The 19,061-nt window shown below is 37.0% G+C and overlaps 1 protein-coding gene across 1 annotated transcript in view; it reads right to left on the bottom strand.

The window, feature by feature from the left end:
- LOC133840612 (uncharacterized) overlaps positions 1 to 19,061 on the bottom strand; it is a 55,723-nt gene that overhangs the window by 35,918 nt on the left and 744 nt on the right. The gene's annotated exons all lie outside the window — the stretch shown is intronic.

The following is a 19,061-nucleotide window of genomic DNA, read 5'->3' as shown; positions in this document are numbered from 1 at the left end:
ATCAATTTGCAGAGGCCGGAAATGGACATGGCAAACATTTTTAAAGACATTTTATCTGCGTGCTGTCGAAAAAAATTATATCTCTATCTCTTATAGTCTCTCAGATCTAGGTATTCATACTGACAGACACACAGATAGATGATAAGACGGACATGGCTATATCTTCTCGGCTGTTGACGCTGATCAAGAATTTGTATACTTCATAGAGTCGAAGTTGCCTCCTTCTGGCAGTTAGATTCATTTCCTATAGGTCCAAATTTATAATACCCTTCTTTACTATGGGTAGCGGGTATAAAAACGAAAAGCATAGTCTGGGTAATGGTGTGAAATTATGCAGATGGGTTTTCGATTTGGGATTTGGCAGCGAATTTGCAGCGAGTTTTGATTAGTTTTGCCTTTTTAAGTTGAGTGAGAGATTGTCGGAAAAAAAAAGAAACTGAAGTCAACAAAGTATTTTCGTGGTCGTAGCCAAATAATGATGTTAGCCCAAGCGTTGGTGTTTTACAAATTGCTGATTAATTAACTCTTTGTTGTCACCGTAAACTACAAGCAAAGTAAGTGTCCAAAAGTTGTTCAACTTCTGAACCGTTTTGCTTTTACTTGTCGCTTTTTCAAACGTTAAACTCGGCCACTTAAAGCAAAACGCGTTGGGCATTTAATGTGCTTACATTCATTTCGTTTTAAATCTGTGATAAAGTGTCGCCAGCTTTAAGTTGGGCAAAACTTGACTAAGAGGAGGCCTCCGCCTTTGCGCTTAGCCTGTCTCAGCCTTTCAGACGCAGCAGCAGCCACTTCTCATGCCCTTTTGTGTGGCGACATAAAACGCAAAGTTGTCGCCGTGTCGCGAACGCAATTCTTTACACACTCATCTCTTTCTCTCTGCTCTACTCTGCTTTCAAGCATTTTCTTCTACATTTTCAGTGTTTCTTTCTTTCTGGTTTTTTTTTTTTTTGTTCGTGCTGTTTCGTGCTTCCTGTTTGGTACGCGTTTTCTAGATTACTTTTATAAGTGAATTTGTTGCGGTTTTCCGCAAAATTTACAAGTACGTGAGAAAATTAGAGCTTAGCTTCTTGGGTCGCCTGCTGTCGCATATCCTGAGCCGCTTGTTGCTTTCCGGCTTAACCTCCTTGCCACTCGTTTTTCGCTCCTTTTGGTGGTCTTTTCCATTCCCATTCCCCCTTTTCGTTTCGTCGCTCGCACTTCCGCAACTTTAAGTACCACACTCTGCGTATGCGTAATTTCCTTAAGCAGACAAATTACTAATACGCCACGCTAGTGCAAACTCAAGTCAAATTAGCTAGCTTATTATTCGCTGCCTAGACAGACAGCAACGCCAATTTAATGTCCTCTGCGGCTTCAGCTTTTGCTTAACGCGCTGATGACATGAAAATAAATTCGATGTCTGACTTGAAAATAAAGTTTTATTTCCTCATTTCGCGCTCCCGTCACAACTTTTTCCGAGTTCATTTTTCCACAGCCATAGTCTTGAGCATGGCTGCGTGGGTGCGAGTGCGGTTTGTCTGTATTTGCAGAATTGTTAGTTTCACGCTTTGTTTGTTGAGATTAGCTGGCAGAAGCAGCGGCAGCAGCAGCGGCAGCAGGAGACATCCATTCTGCCACGGCTCCAACTCAATTCCTCTTACACCCTTCAGCTGTCAGTGCTCTCGCTGTTCTCGCTCGACTTTGCCTTGTCTGACAGCAGCACGCTGTGCTGTGCTTTTGGCAACGCACGAAATAAAACTGTACAACTTTGCTTCGCTTTATTTGCGGCAACTTATGCCGCGCCACGTCGCTACACTTGCTGAGTTTAACCACTTGGTCGATGCGTTTGTCAGTTTGCACATAATCTTTTTAAGAGACAGACAAATTCAATAAATCCGCAGTACTTTTATCATTCACTTAGCAATGTTTATTGACAACTTCTTTTAGTTAGCGTATTTGGTATTCGTCTAGCCAAATTTCACGCAAGTTTACACTTGTTTTATTGGCAATGTTTGCAGGTGTGTGTTTTCTGGCTCTGCAAAAGTTTGCACGTGAAAATTGCGTTCACAAGTCTCACCACAACTCGCCTTTGTGTTCTGCTCTGTTCGTTTGTTGTTTGTTGTTGCCTGGCAAAAATTCGCTGGCGTGTGGAAAATTGATGCTGCTGCTGAAGTTTTTGGCTTTTTGAACTGACAGCCCCGATTTTTATGCGTCGCAGCAACGAAACTAGAAAAATAATTGTAATTGTGAATTGTGTGGATGCCTTGCTTTGGTCTTGGTCTTGGTCTTGGTCTAGCTCTTGGTCTTCTCCTAAATGCCAAACTTCTGCCAGCATTAGTTACTTAGCTCAACTGGTGGAGAGAAAACGTCTTGCTCAGGCTTCACGATGCCTTTCGCGGCTTCAAGTAGTAGCACCCCATTTATTGTACAGTCTTGCTAATGAGAATTTATGCCATATTGTTTGACTAATTAATTTAACTGCTCTCTCTCTCTCGCAACTCAAACAAATGGAAAATGATGAACCCAAATAAAGAAAATCAAATCAGCACCGAGTTCTGTATCACAAAGTAAACACAATTTGCCAAAACATCAAAAGCTGCTCGAAAGAGTTGACTAACTGTTAGATTTAATTACAGCCTGATTTCAATATTGCTCACACAAATTTATTTTATTATGCAAAAAAGTTCAAATATTTAGTTATTATTAAGCGTATTGCAATTTCTTCTAGTTGAACATTAAATAAATTAAGAAACTATGAATTGTCTTTTATATATCATTATCAAAAATGAAGAAAGTTGTCAAAGAAATTGACCAACAAACTGATATTATTTCAGCCCTTTTAAAGAGCTTTATAAACGTTTTACTGAGTTCTAATTTCAGCTATTGGCGATATAATTTATTTAGTTCTCCAAGTTTCCCTAGTCAATTATTGAGAAAATTTAAGTTGATTTTAACTATGCATTAGATAAAGGAATAAAGAATAAAGTGTCATTTACTCTTCATTATATTTGAGGCAAGTTTACAGAAACTCAATTTAGTTTTATTCTTCTAAAAAGCTATATTAGCTTTTAGTTGAGCTGGCAATTTTCTCGTTTTCAGTTATGCATTAAATAAAGTAAACACTTATAAATTATCATTTCATCATTATTTGGGGACATTTACAAGAAATCTTGATTAAAGCAGATATAATTTCAGTTATACGCGATACAATTTAGTATTCTTCTAAACAGTTATTGAACCTTTCCTTATTAATTAAAGAAATAACTTATAAATTATCATCCTTTACTTTTCTTATTATAACTCTGCTATAGATCTTTATTAACCTTTGCCTTCTTTTCCAATTAACCTTAATAAAATAATAAAGTATAAATACCAAAACAGAATTCACCTATAATAATAATTCCAGTTATTGGCGACACAATTTATTTAATTGTACTAATAAGTTTCGCTTATTAATTATTGAGCACATTGCAGTCGCTTTCAGCTATGCATTAAATAAAGTCGACTTATAAATTATCATTTATTTTTCATTATTACAAGTGAACTGAGTTTATGTGGTAATCCAGTCCAGAGACAAGGCCAACTTTTGCTCGTTTTCTCTCTCTTCCGCTCTCGTATACGGTATTTATCTGTGCTTGTTTCTCTCTAGTCGAGCATAGTCATAGTTAATTCAGCTGGTAGAGTGCCAGCTCAGGCTTTATATCGATTGCCTTTCCAGCCGACTGCCCCGCAATGAGGCAACACATTCTCACAGGACGCGCGCGACTGCGAGCCACGTGTGCCATGTAAATTACAAGAGTATAATATCCTGTCAGTGCACAGAGTGAGAAAGAGAGAGAGAGAATGAGTGAGAGAAAGAGAGAGAACGATGTCGCTTCCTCACTTAATTAGCCAGCGAGTTTATTTATTATTCACTGGCACCGCCTGCCAGCCTAATGAATCACAGGTTCCTTTTTTGTTTTAGTGGATATTTTAATTTTTAATTAGCATGCAAAAGCAACAGCAACAGCAACAACTACTCTAACATGAAAAGCAGCAACGACGACGAACGAACGAACGAAAATGTTATATATATATGTTATATGACCTTGTGCGAGAGTAGTTTACAAGTATTTGTTTGCTGTTGTTATTGTGGCTTTTGTTTTTTGTGTCCCCTAACTGGGGCATGCGTCACAGGTGCAGCGAGGCCAAGCACAAGCCAGATAGAGACAGGCTTAGAAAAAGGTGTGCTTGTGCTTGTCTGTGTGTGTGTGTGTGTGTGTGTGTTAGGCATATTAAAAGGATTAACGCACACATCATTTAACCAGCTCAGACAACTTTCACTCCTAGATCATTTCTCATGTGTATCCATCCACCCACCTCGTCAAAATGTCAGAGTAAACTATTCCGTTTCCCAAATGACGCCAGCTGAAGTTCATCAGTCTACATGATTATAAAGAGCGACAGCAGCAGTAGAAGTAGAAGAGCGAAGCAGAAGTTCCATTTGTTTTTGGGGTTTTTGTGGCTTTTTTCCGGGACACTCTTTTGGGATACTTAACATGTTTTTGTGGTTTTTACGTTGTTCAACTTGGCTGCGTTTCACTCTCATCTCTCCTAAAAATTGTTCTGCACAATTTAATTTTTTTTCGTTTTTCCGATGTGGATAGTTACCAGTTGAAATACGTCGTAGATTTAATGGGTTGTTTGCTTTATCTGCATGTTAACAGGATAGCAAATGGAGCTGCACGAATTTGTTCGCAACCACAGTCCATCAATTGACCAAGCGAATGTCCGACAACTGACCAGCAACAACGTGTCACGTTTCGGCGCATCGACGCAAAATCAATGTCGAGTAATGCGAGTAAATTGCATTACCAAAATAATAAATCAATAACAAAATTTTGATTGGCATAAATGGTATTATTGACAGTTAGCTTTGATTCCCGAGATTTGTGACATAATTCAATTGATTTCTTTAAATTCATTTCCCAACAGCAAAATTGTCGGACAACTTTTTCGAGCATTCAAATGATGTTTGTATCAATACCTAAATGAAAATGGCATTTGAAGATATTTGCAAATTTTAGATGCTGACAAAAAAGAAATAAATAAATAAAAATTCATTCAGTAGTCGCTCAGAGGAAATTGCTTCTAGGCACACGCACACACACGCAGAATTCTCTCACACATGTTAACGCTATCAAAAGTTTGTTCTGCCTTAAATCTGGCATTGGGCCTTTGGGGTTCTTTTTGCGCACTTTGAGCTGTGCCGCCAGGTGTACTAAAATGCGAAGCAAGTTCGTTTCTCCTTTTCATATGCACACATTTTTGTATTTTGTTAATTTTATTTGCATGTTTTTATGCCTTTTTATTTATTTCTTTATGCCGTTGCCAGTTAACGTTACCTGCCGCCACTTCCGTTGCTTGCTATAAATTTTTGACAACATTGAATGCCGCGGCAGGCATCGTGCAGCACGTGATTGAAACGAGCCGCACACACATACAAAGACACATCTCAATGGTAACAGACACCGCCAGGCAGCAATTCAACTAAAGCGAGAGACAGACAGACGGACAGACAGTCGGAGCGACAGCCACAAATGCCCCCGAAATAAACTTGCCTGAAGGAACGAGCACACATGGCAGCACAGAGAGAAAGAGATAGAGAGAGACCGAACACACATGCTTTGAAAAATAGGCAATGTGCGGAAATTTTGATTTTTCGCCTGAGTTGGCAGCCCCGTCGACCGCTGGCAGGCCCGACTGACACACAGCGAGACAGCAAGACATTTAAGTAGTTTGTCCCCTCTCTGTCTCTTTCTTTCGTTAGGTACATCGAATTCAAATTAACTGGTGCATACTTTAGGGCGCACAAAATGCTGCTACGTGCCAGCAGCGGAAACCTAAGCGGAAGTCTTTTGCTGTATGACTGCCACTCAATTTACAGACATATATACATTTATTTGTTATGTATGTGTGTATGTGTGTGTGCTACATTTTAACGCTCTGTCATTAACTCGACAAATTTTTAACATTGCTGCCGCTGCAGTAATTACAAAACAAAGTACGCGAAGCACTCACTTGTGCTTGCTGAATAAAACAAAAAAAGAACGCACAGTCGTAAAAGCCAGCACAGAATGCCAACAGTCACAAAATGAAATTCCCCTCTTCATTTTTGACACTGCGCGAATGAAGATATCTCCTCGCCTTTTTTGTTTTGGAAATTGCTTGATATTCTTAATGAACGTCGAGGTCGATGGCACAACCCCAGAGAAATAACGCAAAAGTCTCACTTGAAAGGCTTGAAGAAACATTCACGAAGACTTTAATTGCTGCTATCAAGCAATGTCTTTAATACTGAAAACGTTTTACGTAAGGTTTCTTTCAAGGACAGAAAACTGTAATTTTTATAATTTAATAACATTTTGTTTTGAACTAAACTACTGAAAACGACTTATCTAAGGATTTGTTATAAGAAATTGAATTTATCTCCAAAAAATCAAAGTTTCATAATTCGTTAAAGTGTTAAATAATCAACAGCTGCATAAATTAACAATACAAATGCGAAACACAAAACTCCTAAATTCTGCTTTAAATTTAAATACATTCATTCCATTTTTCTTTAAGTTAATTACAATTTACTTGCAACAATTTTATAATATAAAAATCGAATTTAAATTGCTGTTTTGCTTTTATAAATTCACATAATTTCCAGTTGTATGTTATTATTCATTATTTTTAACAAATTTTCATTACCGCCTGCAAATTTAATTTAAATATGTTTTTGCTTCAGTTAATATCAATTAATGACCCGATTAAAGCTATTCAGATTACTTTCATACATAAAAATAATGACTCATTTTACTCATCACTTTTTAAATTTTTTTTATAAAATATTTTTAAATAAATTATTCATTCATTCCGCTGTTGCCAACAATTTGCATTATTAAAATTCTCGGCAATAAAAATGGGTTTGTCATTGAAGTTGTGCCTTAAGCACAAATTCCAATATTAAATTGAGTAATTTTCTTTTATTGTTTGGTATTTTGGCTGGTTACCTGTTTGAGTCTCGTTAATTATTAACCTCATCAAAGGCAGTGACACGTAAAGGATTAGCACGCATTAAGTGTAGGGATACGAGAAACACATTTACCCAGAACTATTAACACCTAAACGCAGGTCTCGCAAAGGCATAAATCAAAATATGGCTTCATAAAATATTTATGCCACTCACCCTCCTACATCCCAGCATGCCACACGTTACACACTCACATGCCACACACACACACACATGTTGGACACCCACAACACAATGGGTGACTCCCCAGTAATAACGCATATTGTTAAATAAAAATGACCCAACATTTGTATACAGCGGAAAGCGGAAATGTCTAACAACAAGAAGGGAGCAACAAAAAAAAAACTACGCAACTGGTTGGCAATTTGTGTTGTGTTGTGTTGTGAGTGTGTTGGGAAAATAAATGCGTACGCTGACAAGTGGCGATATAAAGACCAAAGCAAAAGGAAATAAGTATCACTTGAACCCCTTTCTATTGCCCACATTGACACGCTTCCCTCAACTCCTTCTTCCATTTTGCTTTTCCTTCTCCTTCACCGCACGTACACAACACATGTGCAAACAAATTAAAAGTTGGTCATAAAAAAATAATCATATTGTGGCTCGAGTAAACAGCGTGAGAGAAGAGCAACAAAAAAGCGACGTAAAATTGATAAAGAAAAAGGCATGAGACAATGGCCACAAAAACTCGAGACGAGCCTCGAGAACACTTGAGTGGAAATCGAGCCAAGAAAACAGCCAAACAGCCTTACAATCATACCAAACCACACAACATACATACGTATAAGTACAACATTCTCGTGTCGAGCATTTCTGGGCGCATTAAAAGCAACTTCCAAGTCATTAACCCGTTTATGACGCTTAACTCGGCTAAGTCTTGGCCAAGCCGCCAGTCGGCCACAATAAAGCGGCAATAAAACGCCTCACACACACACATATATACACATCCACACATATCTGTAGTCTCTCTTACACACTCTCACACTCACACCCTTCTGTGGCATGGCTAACTTAAAGCGTTTAACGGCTCATTTATTGCGGAATGAAACGCGTGCTCTCTCAAATTTGTGCGCTTGGCCATACCGAAATGGCATAAAATGTTATTAAAAACCGTTAGATATATGTATTATATATAAAGGCCCAAGCACACAGGCTCCATTATGTGGTTAATCTGCAACCGGCCAGGCCTCAAAACATGCCCAACTCACACACATGGCCAATTACATTGATAACACAAAAAAAAAAGGAAAGAAAGGCGAGAGAATTGAGGACAGAGAATGTCGCAGATTGGAGATTGGAGAATGGAGAACGCAGATTGCAAGACGAGCCAAAGCCTTTGATATTTTTTATAGCTTCACATAAGCGGGCGTTGTTTTTAATTTGAATACATATAAAGCGGAGACATAAAGAATGCGTATACGACGTGGAGGCTTTGTTTGAAGGACATAAATAGCATGTCAATTGGCTTAAGTAAAACAAAAAGCAAGAAAATAAGACAGAAAAAGCGAAAAGTCTGCAAAAGATCAAACGGATTTGAAACTCTTAATTGACGCCTTTTTCTGCCATGTGGCAAATTTTAATGAGTGCATTGTTATTTTCTACTAAAGGATTGTCGAATTTTGTGTTATATAAATTTATATTTTCCTAAGGCTTGAAATTGTCTATAAAAGATGATTGATATATATTTTTTAAAAATAAATATATTTTTCAAATTTTTATATTTTTTCATTATTTTATTTAGTTTAGACAACTTAAAAGTTTTATATTTCTTGGTCAATAACATTAACAGAAGGAGTCATCTACAATGATTGTAAATCTGATATATTTTGATATTTAGTGGTATTTTTTTAGTATTCTTTTAGTATATCAGTTTGATATATATTTTAGAATAGTTTTTCTTTTATTGTAAATAAGTATCGGATCATAGTCGAGCACACTTTAATGTAGCTTTCTTACCTGTTTAAGTTTTTACATTAATAGAGAATTCAATTGAAAATTTTCCATGCAATAATGGCTAATATATTCACGCTTCTTGATGTTGATTGCGCAGTCACCTCATTCCCTTAATGCTTCATTAATAAAAGTTTTGACAAAGTTGTATTTCACTCATAATTTCTCCTTTTTCGAATATTCACTCCATTTTCGATAGTTTTAGTTTAATATTAATGCATATTTTTTACAATTTACCCATTATAGCTATAAGTTTTCTATACCTAGTGTCTTTTGATTATTTAAAATTGTATTATTTTCATTTAACTGTTTGGCAAACATTGTAAGCATTGCTTCAATGTTGCTTTGAAACTTTGTAATTCAATCTGCCAATTTCAGCGAGCAATCAGAAACTTAGTTGCCATCGCCTAATCCCTGGCACCTTAAGGTATCTCATCTCAGACCCATGTCCTGGCTGGCACATGATAGTTTTGTATGGTTTCAGCTGCCTCGCCTTTGGCGGACGTCATCAACAGCAACTGACAATGGCTAATGCCAACAGATTCACAGTGTACGACAACAACAAGATTACGGTTGATGTGGCTTCTCTTCCTTTTCACTCACAGTCAGTCGTGACTGTCGCACCATACTCCTTCTTCTTCCTTTGATTTCCCTTCTACCCCTTTCCGCCTCCTCCTTCGTGCAGTTGGTAGCGGCTGTGGCTATGTCGCTTGGCTGCGTTTACGCCAAACGTCTGGGCCAATGCGGCGGCTTAGGCTTTGTGTTATCCAACACACACACACACACATACAGTTGTACTCACACACTTGCAAAGAGCACTTGCTGGGACATGAGAATATCCACACGACGCTCTCATATTATGCTAATATTATCCCTTGCCAGTGTTTTGTGGGTTAAGGACAGTTTTATGCATCACACACACAAGCCCACATACACACACACACACATAGCACACACAGCATAACCTTCTCACGCATGTGCTTCTTCTCTTGGACATCTGTGTTAGTTGTTAGCTCTGTGTGTGTGTGCATGTTAAATAAGCGTAATGCCGCCATTATTGGGCGCATTACAAACAAAATGAAAGTGTGCACACACACACACACACACATACACAATGAACCTACCACACTCGATTCGCATGTGTGTGAATGTGTGCTTCTGTTTGTGTCTGTTGGCCATTTGCCTTCGCCTTTATGCACTTGACATGTGGCGGCTATTTCGGCGCTGAGCCCCACACACATTTTGTCGCCAACAGATACCAATTGTTATCGACAGTATTTTCCAAATTATTTTTAGCTTAAAGCAAGTAGGAAAAGAAAACCAAACGAAGCTACACGATACCCTGTTTGCAACTTTTTTCTTTTTTAAATTTGTGGAGTTTAGTTTTAAGAATGTTTATAAAAATAAAGTATTCATTAAAATTTCAATTCAGGTAACAAGGAAGATATGACAAAATATCTTGTAGCAGGTTTTTCTTTATTATAATTTATTGAGTTCAATATAAAGATTGTCTAAGAATGAATGTTTAAGAAGTCTTAAAAATTTGATAGAATTTTTACACTTGATATTATTATTATATATATTATAAGAGTTCAGAATTAAAACAACGGAGTTCTCGAGACTGATATAAAGCAAATAAAATAAAACAAATTTTGCATTCAAGCACAGAACTAAATTATAACTAAATTTCTAAAGAACTAAATTATTAAAGAGTAATATAATAACGAAACTTCACAATAAATCGTGATAAAAAAAAGAGCTTAAACTAATTTAGACTTTCAACTCAAGAAATACAATGCATTCTTTGCTTATTCTCATTTGCCTAAAATATCTTGTCAAATGCAAATTTAACATTGAAAGAAATTTAAACATTGAAAGAAAATAAAAAACTAGTTTAACATAATACATTGTAAGAAATTTGTAAATTAGCAATACAAAAATATCAAAAATGCTAAAGAAATTGATATTGAATTTGTGGAATTTTCAGAAGCATTTTTTGTGTTTTGTGAATTTAATGAATTAAGACTATTTTTTCACAAATTTAGCAAGCCAAACTCGTATGTAATCCTCAACATAGCTTAGATTAATGCCAAAATTCCCCGCAACTATTAAGGCCAGCAAAATAATTCAGTTTCATTTAAGCATTAAATGATTTGGATACCAAGACTCAAATTGCCACAAGTTTCCCCCTAACTGAGAACAATACAATTGGCCAAATGAACAAGCCTCCCCATTTTGAGGATATCATTGGTATAACCCTCATTCCCCATGCCACACACACAATTATCGACATCAAGCATCGATTTGCTTACGCACAACTAAAGGCCAATTTCCTCAAATGTAAAATGGCAAAAATATCCTGAATTTGAGACAAGGCCAGGCAAAAGTCAAACTCATCCGTTTGACTGCAGCCAACACACAAAAATAACTTTGAAACTTGCAGCAAGCCAAACAAAAATAAAAAGGAAAACCAAAACGAATACAAAAACCAGTCAGAATGATGAAGCCAACGAAAAACTAGTTGCCGACGTGTCAGTTACGAGCAGCGGCAAAAGCAGAAGCAGAAGCAGCTGAAGCAGCAGCAGGAGTAAAGCGAACCCAACTTGAGCCTGATTGAGCCCTCTGATGCCATGGGTGATTCTTTTCGCTTTGGCACTTCGATTTGCGTTGTTAAATTTATTACATATACTTTTCATGTGTATTATCGATTTGCATGCAAGCCAGCAGAAGGGGACAGGAGCAGGGGCCTCAAAAGTGCCGCAGAGCCGACGCGACGGATCGACAGAGAGCAAAATGAATGTGCGCAGTGGAGCGAAGCAAAGCAGCGTCTGTCACATTATGGAGACATCAAGCACACAACCGGGACTCATATACTTGGACGATTAAAATGCTCGGTAAAGCCAAATGTTGCGCAAAATACAGAGAGAGCAGAGCTGGACGGGATTAGCTTAACAATTTCATGCAAGAAGCACAAATTTCAATACGGAAAACAGCAACAGGAAATGGGAAATGGGAAATAGGTGCGGACCACACACACACAAAAAAAAAGAAATTGCGGTGTCAGTAACTACGAAGTAGACAGGCCAAAAAATTGCCAGCTGCAAGGACAACAACTAGGGCAAAATAAATTTAAGTATAAATCATAATTTAGCCAAATCTCTAGAGATGAGCTCTCAACGTCCAATGTCTACGTTGCGGGTTTTCTCTCCCCAATCTTTCGAGTTTCTTCAATGCTTCAGGTACACTCACACACACATACATACACATGCCCACACACATACTTACATACCATATACATATAGAAATAATCCCTCAAAGCGTAACAAAACACAAGCATTTTGAGGACGTGAGCGTGAGTGAGTGAGGGATGTCTTAGACGAGCCCGCAATTTATGCGCTTCGTCGCTTTTCGTCTACTCCAAGTGATTTGCTGCCTCACTCACTCTCCGCATTGCGTTTCCAATCTTTTCTTCGTCCTTTAAGTTCAATTTATTTTACACATAAAAAATATCTGCGCATTTTTGCTGGGCTTCTTTCACTTGAAATTTATTGCGATATGCATAGTTTGAGGTACACGTCTGACTGTCTGATTGTCTGTCTGACTGTCTGAAGCCTAAATCGGTATCTGAAAGGCAGTCGCTGGAGGATACAAAAGGATAAGTCAAAGGAGAAGTCGCTGCACCTTTTGTTTCTGACAAATCTGCAGCATTAACTTTTTTCTGATTATTTTTAGTTTGCTTTAAACAGGGGAATAACATAAATTTGTGTGGCTTTAAATTCTTATATCTGCTACACATAAGGTAGAAGGGTTTATTGTCGAGTTGTGCAAACAAAGGCAAAACACAACAAATCTGAGTCCGTCTCACCGATCATCTAAAAATTGTATAAGCTATTTAAGTAATAATTTAATTCTTTGGTATTTTTTCAGTAAAATAATTGTAGTATACTTTTAAAATAATACCGCACTGTGCCTCCAGCAAATATTATATAATATTATATAATATTATATTATATATAGAAGAGCCACTAAAATTGTATAAGCTATTTAAGTAAACATTTTATACACCGCACTATAAAAATGGTGTTATTACTTTGTTTAAATAGTAATTTTATACTTTGCTTCAGTTCCAGTATTTTTTAGTATATTTTTAAAATTATACCGTATACTCGATTGTAGTATTTTTACTTGTTTTCTTTTGTATTTGCGATTTCCATTAAAAATGCGCTGGCTGTGAATGAAACTTGTTTCCAATTTTAGCTCCCCTATACGATTTGTCGTTCAACGCCAAACAGCTTCATCAAATATTTGCGCACAGCGCGCTTAAAATGGTTATTGAATAAAATGTTGCCTACACTCGAGAGTGTGGCAACATAAGTTCGGGGGGAAAGTGGCAGAGAAATGTGGTAAACTATTTTGTGATCGACGCTGACACAAATTGTCGAGTAGGCGACGTCAATTGCCAAAGCACTTGACAAGTAATTTGCGGTAGCTGCAACTAAGCAACGCCAACGCTAACGCCAACGCCGACGCCAAAACAATGGCAGCCTCCGAGCTCCACTCTAATTCCCTTTTCCCTTTTTCCTCTCTCTCCTTTTCACTTCACCCTGCTTACACCTTGCATCAACAGCAGCAACAGCAGCAGCAACCTTTGCCAATTGTGTGTTGGCCGTGTTTATTTTTGGCTTTTGCCAAAGCTCGAGGCTGTTTTTGCCAGCTAAAGTTCTACTACTGCTGCATTCGTGAATTCGTCTATTTCATTTTGTGGGGATTTATTTGGCGCTCAACTTTTTTTGTTGAACACATGTCAGAACATTTAAGATTTATACTTTTTACACAGCACGAAAAAATAGTTGCCCCTATGTGGATGCAACGCTTTCCATGGTTAGCTGCCATTTCATAGTTTTTTTTTGGGGGCTTTAATTGTCAGACAGGTCGAGCACTGCGAACTGGGGAATTTTCGTGTGGAGTGTTGCGACCAATTGAAAGCGCTTTGCATGCCAACGAACGTGGGAATTAAAGAATTTCACGGCATTAGGCTCAACTCAAAAAAAAATAAGTAAGAAAGCTACTGTCGAGTGTGCTTGACTCTAAAATACCCGCTACTCATTTGCAGTAAAAGCAAAAGAGTACGGTTTTATTCTTAAAATATAACAAATTAATATATCGAATTGTTATATAATTGGTATATCAAACTGTTAAGTAACATAAAATACAAAATATACTAGATATACCAAGCTTATCCACCATGAGGTACAAAAATAAACCACAAAAAACAATTATATAGTTCAATATGATTTAGTCTATTTTTTTCTGTATATTAACTCAAATATTTCAAGAATAATACCGCACTCTTTTGCTTTTAAAGATTGCCAACCAAAACAACTCAAACCTGACTGTAGCAGCCGTTTTTTTGTAACATACAAAATTATTTTTTAAAAACCTTCTACAATTTTTATTTGATCGTAATCAAAATTTCAGGATAATATTCTATATAATAATAGTTATGGTTATTATTAAATCCTCTTACTTTTAAAGTATTCTGCTTTTTTAATTTTTTTAGTTTTTGTGAGAGAAAAGCATACCATAAGCTGTCCAGAAAGAATCTATCTCTTATTGTTACATAAATTTCCTTTCATCACAAATATATAATACCCTTCTATCCTATGAGTTTCTGGTATTAAAAGGAAAACCTTTTAAATATGCAAGCATTTCATTTTATTCGAGAGAGAGTATGCAACAAATTTATTGAGTTCATTGGGAAAACCAATTTGCAATTGACAAATGCCAAGCTTGTTAGTTTGTTGCCAGTTTGGTGCATGCAAATGCAATTGGGAGTCATCGATCCGTCAGCCTGAAAACTAAAGCCAACGCCAGTTAACGCTATCGTGCAGTCAATTTGGATTGCACATTTATGGCATGACTCTCTGGTATTTTGTATAGAGCAGAGTTTTAGTCAAGTCATCTGTGTAGCATATGACAAAGCAAGCGTGAAATACACAAATCATGAACAGCAAGAAAAGCCTTTAAAACAATGGGTAAAGCGGAAATTAACAACAAAAGCGAATGAAAAATTGTTAACAAAAACAAAACGTTGACCTTTTATGGTTACCTTGGCCGCTGCGTTAAAAGTTCATTCATTTTTTTTCTTCTTTTGGTTGCGTTTTGTTATTTTTAAATTATGCAAAAGTATTTTAGCCTGAATGTGAAAGGTGGACACACTTACACACACACACACATACTCAAACGGGCTTTAAGTAAGCAAGCGAATTTTCCGCACAATAAAATTGTTCACACTTTTTATGCATAGAGATGGGGAAGAGAGCGAGAGAAAGTCAGGGCCAGCACAATTTCCCTTACATTGTGTGTATGTGGTGCATGTGCGTGTGAAACTAGCTGCTCGCAATGTGTCAGGACTCGCCATGTTCTAACATCGTATATAGTATACCATATACATATGTTTTATGCAGTGCATATAATAAATGAACAATCAAGGGGTGGTCCGACTGCCGCAGGGTTTTAGCTGCAGCATGCCAGCAGAATGGTAGCTAGGTTAGTTACACCTGCAACTGCAGCAGCAGCTTCAACGCTTTAATTAAACCGTGTTTAAACGGGTTTCACCCACGCCACTTCGCCTGATTAATATGAAAATGCAACGCGCGATGTCCTGTCATTTAACAAACAACAGCAGCAGAAAACAGGCAACGGACTGACGTGAATTGGCTGTGGCTACGGCTACCTCTGTGTGGCTGCGGTAACTGCAATTCCGATAAGCAAATACATTCGCTAATAATGCTCTTAACTCCACTAACTTCAAATACAAACTAAAATTATCGTCACAAATGCTATTTTGGCAAGAGGAACGACACGGAAAAATTACAGAAATTACTGGGCACGGAATAAAAATTGTTTTCAAAATATTGTAATGCTATTTCCATATAAGAAAATTCTTCAATTAGATTACAAAATAAACTAAAACATAAAATAAATAAAAAAGTATATTATTTGTTGTGATAGTGAGTGGCAGCAATCAAAAATAACTTATAAAACTAAAGAATCAAAGTCTTTCATTATTTATTTTGCGTGTCTGGTGTAATACCTAAATGTATTATAACTATTTGAATAATATTAAAGCAAACAAACCAAAAATGACATACAAATTTTTAAAGTCTCGTTGAGGTCTTGCATATTTTGTCCAATACATTTATCAAGTCAATCAATTTTATGAAAATATTCAATCTTATATGAAAATTTCAGCCTGGCTACAATATTTAAAATTAGGCAAAATCCTTTCATTTTCAGTTCAAAATATATAACATGATTTTAAGCCATTCAAAATATTATAATGATAAATATTAAAATACAGAATTTTATGTATATTGCATAAATTAGTTTTTTTTTACCTTTTTTCAAAGGATAATAATAATAAATATAATAAACGACTTATATTTGCAGAGCTATTATAAAATGTAGTTTAATTATTTAAAGAATAAAACAGTTTAATAGTGAGGTCAGAAAATTTTAAATGTAATTTATTAGTTATTCAATTTAAGTAAGTAAATCTTTTAATTTAAAATAAACTAGTTAACTTATTTTCTTAATAGAGAACTAATATATAGCCTTCGACTCGGACTTCAAATAGATTTATATCTTTAAAATGTCTTCAACTGAAAAGCCTTCGTACAATCATTATAGAAATAAATACTGCAGTTAATCATTACAAGCAGCAGCCGCCGTACTTTATCTAAGTACAAAAAAAAACTTCTGAAAAGAGAGTCAGCAGCGTAGACCAGAAATTCAACTGATGTTACAACTTCAGTATCATGCTTAAATTCTCTTTAATAACTCAAATAACAAATTTGCATACCTAAATTGAAGATAAGCGCGTACACCAGCTAAATCTCTCTTTAAATTGAATGTGCAACTGAAGCGCAGCAGCGACTGTGGCAGAAGCAACATCGTGACGAGGCTCGAGCCCAAGCTCGTTATGTTTGGAGGGCGGCGCTGAAAAGTATGCTACGAAAAAATAAAATGGCAGAGCTAATGTGCGCGCAGACATTGAAAATGTCAGCAGGTGACACAGCCTTAGAATGTTATGCCTGCCTGCCTGCCGGCAGCCAGAGAGATGAAGAGCTAAACAGATGCAGAGCTGGAGAGATGGAGAACATAGCATTGGGCACATACTCTTGGCACAGACTCAAGGCATTTGTCTGCCAGCTGCCGGCGGCAAACCCATGCCATAAATGTCTGCGCATTGTTGCAGTTGCAAAAGCGTAGTACATTCTGACATTCCGTGCCATACCAAGCCTCAGCTCAGCTCAGCTCCGCTCAATGCAGCCTTAGCATTTCGCCTGACAATGGGAAGCGGGATTTACGATTTTGTGACGTCGCGACGTCTTTTACTATATAGTTGCAGCAGCAGATTTTTCTGCTGCTTTGATTCTGAATACTTTGCTAGCGCTCTCACTTACACACTTAATAAATGTCACTTGGCCTGCTTCGCTCTGCTCTCTACTCTCAGCTCTCTTCTCTGGCTAACTGTGTGTAAGCTAATGCTATGCAAATTTAAATAGACTTCTTAAATGCCTCTTACAGTTGGCAAAGTCAGAAATGTGCCTAAACTTTCTTTTATCTGCCTTGACTGCCTTTCCTCCCTCCCTTGCTCTTATCTGGCAGATTATATCATTACGCATGGCATATAATAATTCACAGAGAACTGGGCACAACACAAAGAGCGTTTGACTTGAAATGAAATACAAGCTAGGAAGTACTTTAAAATAAATATCCTGTAAATCTTGCACAACAGTTTACTAAGCTTTATAGCTAATATACCTCATGTGTGTATTTGAAGGGCGACAGAAAAAATCTGAAGGCAGAAGTAAATTTATTTATTGACTTACTTGGCAACTGGCAGCAGCAGCAGCTCTCACACTCAATTTGTGCGCAAATTTCTAAGAGCTTATGACTTTCACTTGCCTCTAGGTGTGTGTGTGTGTTTGGTAATTGTATTAAATTTCAATAAACGTGCGTCAAACATTATGAAATGTGAAACGTTGACAGCTGACTTGAGTCAAGTCGCGTCTTTAGTGTGAGTTTTTTTGGTGGCGTTCCAAAAGGCGTCACACAATTTGGCCTAATGCAGGCTAAAGCCCTGTTTTATTGCGCTCGAGTAAAACTTTGCATTTGCTTTGCGTTCTTTTTAATATTATTGTTGTTGCTGCAATTTGGCTGGCAATAAATTTTGGGCAAGACAGGAAAATGAAAAGCCGAGCGGAGTAAAGTAAAAAAAAAGGAATATTTAAATTTTTGTTGATCGCATAGCTCTTTTTTTCTGTACTTTGTGCCTGTCCTTTTTGGGGCTTGCGGCAAACAGTAAAAAGGAAAAAAAAATCTGCTTAAATGTACTTCCGTCATAAAATAACGGTAATGCACAGCAGCGCTATGATGGCGTTTGTGTGTGGTGGGTGTGTGTGTGTGTGTTTGTGTGTGTTGTTGGCTGCTGCTGCTGCTGTTGGTGACTCACGTAACCCAGGCGAGCAAGAAAAACCTTTTTATAAATGCCGGCGCACGGCATCCGCCAAATAATAAAACAAAGCAGCGAAACAGGCAACCGACAACCGACAAGTAACAAGCAACAACAACGAAAAATATAAAGCAACAACCCAAAGGAACAACGCACAGTCAACTTGTCTGGACCCGCATGAAAAGGCAAAACACAACACGGAGTGCATGCGATGTTCAATTTTTTGGGAAACAGCCAAAATTAATATGCAAATGATTTTTAAGGCAACAGACCAACTGATAAATCAGAGCAACTCTCTCTGTCCAAGTACCCAATTTGAGAAGGCGAAAAAAATGCTTTTAAAATCGACAATTTCCGCACAAGAATTTTTATAAATTGCAATCGATTGTGCTACAAATTTGCCAATATATTTTATAACACATATTTTGTCTAGATCTCAAGTGAATTGCAAATTAATTTAGCTCAAATTTATTTCATATATTATATTTTAGGCGCTTTTGCTTTCACTTCGTTGGCTTCTCTTGGCAAAAACGAAACTGCTTCAACAATTTC

The sequence above is a fragment of the Drosophila sulfurigaster genome, chromosome 3 (genome assembly GCF_023558435.1).
Source record: "Drosophila sulfurigaster albostrigata strain 15112-1811.04 chromosome 3, ASM2355843v2, whole genome shotgun sequence".
NCBI lineage: Eukaryota > Metazoa > Arthropoda > Insecta > Diptera > Drosophilidae > Drosophila > Drosophila sulfurigaster.
This window is presented reverse-complemented; position numbering and strand designations above follow the sequence as displayed.